The 2536-nt window shown below is 42.4% G+C and overlaps 1 protein-coding gene across 1 annotated transcript in view; it reads left to right on the top strand.

Annotated features, from left to right (window-relative positions):
• PKD2L1 (polycystin 2 like 1, transient receptor potential cation channel) overlaps positions 1-2536 on the top strand; it is a 155954-nt gene that overhangs the window by 152472 nt on the left and 946 nt on the right. The gene's annotated exons all lie outside the window — the stretch shown is intronic.

Genomic DNA, 2536 nt, shown 5'->3' with positions numbered 1-2536 from the left:
TCCCATTCTTACTCTTTTAAAATGTGTTCCTTTTTAATATCACAAAATTCTATTAATGACCCTCTTTCCTGCCACTGTTGTGCTATGATTTCCCATGCAAAAGTTCAATAGTGCTTGTATGGTGATTTGGTGTGGTGAGAGCTGGTCGATGGGTGGGCTATGGATGAGGAAACACCTCCAAAGGAGAAAAAGAAGGAACGGGAATTTCAATTTGGTCTGCCAATAGAAGCTCTCTCCTCCAACTCTGTTTCTACAAAGGAAAAATTGCAATGGAAAGTTCAGGTGCTTTCTTCTCCAATCCCATTCCCTCCAATATTTCCCAGATGATAACCACAGGAGACACATGCAGTCAAGCAACATCAGTGTGTGGTCAAGTTGGCAAAAGTTAGGAATGAGGAAGAACTGGCAAGCAGGAGAGGCTGCAGCGGTTTGTTAAATGTTTAGACTTTTTTCCTTTATATAACAAATACTGCTCCACACACACACACACACACACACACACACACACACACACACATACACTGGGGGCTGGTCAGAGAAGACAAAACTTTGTTCATTGCTCCACCACCCCTCCTCCTTTTCCATCCCTATTTATTATGGCACACATTATACAGCACTTTTAGGTGCGATAGTGAGGAGAGCACTCCCAATTGCATAGAGCTTTTGAAAGTCTTATTTTAATGCTAGAAAGGACTTGTGCCAAAAGTCACTCAGATCCCCCTATGAGTATTATCTTTTAAAGTTAACCTTCCCAGACACCATGCCTCCTACTCCCAGCCCCAAAGAGGTGATCTAGAATACCATGATCAATGGTATCAAAAACTACCAAGAAATGCAGGAGGAATCATAGAATCATAGAGCTGGAAGAGACCCCAAGGGCCATCCAATCCAAGCTCCTGCCATGCAGGAACTCACAATTAAAGCATCCTCTTTGACAGATAGCCATCCAGCCTCTGTTTAAAAACCTCCAAAGATGGAGACTCCACCACTCTCCAAGGGAGTGAGCTCCACTATCGAACAGCTCTTACTGTCAGGAAGTTCCTCTTAACGTTTAGGTGGAATCTCTTTTTCTGTAGCTTGCATCCATTGTTCTGTATTCTAGTCTCTTGGGCAGCAGAAAACAAGCTTGCTCCATCCTCAATATGACATTCCTTCAAATACTTAAACAGGGTTATCATATCTCTTAACCACCCCTTTTCCAGGATAATCATATCCAGGTCCCTATGGATCAGCAAAACGACATACTGTTTCTTGTATGGAGTCAGGGCAACCACGGCTCTTTTAGTACAAGATCATTGCTTGAAACCATATTCTGGATAATGTGTTTCTTCCAAAAAATATTCCAAAACTGCTCAGCCATCACACAGACAAGCACTTTGGTTATGGGGTGGTGATTTATATATGCCTTTGGATTCAGAGGGTTTCCTCTCCAAGAGATGGTGTACTGTAACAACTTTAAAAGCAGCAGGCATCTCACCTTGACATAATGAAGCATTTACTACCCTCATATCCACCCAGTCACTCCATCTTTACAAGATCCTATCAGCAAGAATGAAACTTACATGGACTGATTGAAACATCTTGTCCAATTTGTCAGCATCCTACTAGATGAAATAAAGGACACTTCCCCAGATGTTATCACAACTATAGAGTCACATTCAGTGACTTTCTCCTCAAAAGGTCTGGGAAATTTATTACAATAAGTAATGGAAGTTCCCATTCCTGGTTTCTGTGAGCCTGATCAATCAGGCTCACTATCCAGAACAACTTCTGATTAACAGATCAAGGAGACATAAGAGTCACTCGTCTGCATAATTTCCCTAGCAGCCTTTGCTAAAAATGCCATGAACAAAAAGGAAGCTAGATTTGGAGGGGCAACAAGCAATGAAGACAGTCTAGAAAGTGAAGCTCTGGGAGAATAGCAGGTCATCTGCATATTTTCCCCAGTAGCCTTTGCTAAAGGTGCCGTGAGTGAAGAAAGAACTGGGTTTGGAGAGGGACCAAGCCTTACAGCTAGTGCCAAGTGTTTTGGGGTGTACAGTTACATCCCACACAGATATTATAGAGAGAAAGGGGAGAAAAATAACTGCAGTGTTGAAGGCATGAAGATCCATAGTTGTCTGCTGTATTGTATGTGCAATGTTTGTCTTCTTCCTAGGTAAACTCGTTGAATATGGCTGTATCAAGTACAAATTGATGGTTGGAGATAATTGCACCCATGAATCCTGGTGGGAGAGGCATGGGATATAAAAGACAAAAATAGATGTTATCACATTTACGAGTGTAGGCAGCCCGTATCTGCTCAGGCAGCCCATCTGCAACCTGGACCTCTTCTACTGTTTTTTCAAGAACAAGATTTTTCCATACTTGAAAAAGCTGCTGGAGAAGTCCAGGTTGAAGACAGGCTGCTCCAGTGGATACGGGCTGCCTACAGCCTGGACATGGTTGTAAATGCAATAACATCCATTCTCGTCTTTTAGATTCCTGGATATGATAATCTCCCTAGTCTTGGAAGAAAAGGTCAGCATACTACACC

This window comes from Sceloporus undulatus, chromosome 3 (assembly GCF_019175285.1).
Source record: "Sceloporus undulatus isolate JIND9_A2432 ecotype Alabama chromosome 3, SceUnd_v1.1, whole genome shotgun sequence".
Lineage (NCBI taxonomy): Eukaryota > Metazoa > Chordata > Lepidosauria > Squamata > Phrynosomatidae > Sceloporus > Sceloporus undulatus.
This window is presented reverse-complemented; position numbering and strand designations above follow the sequence as displayed.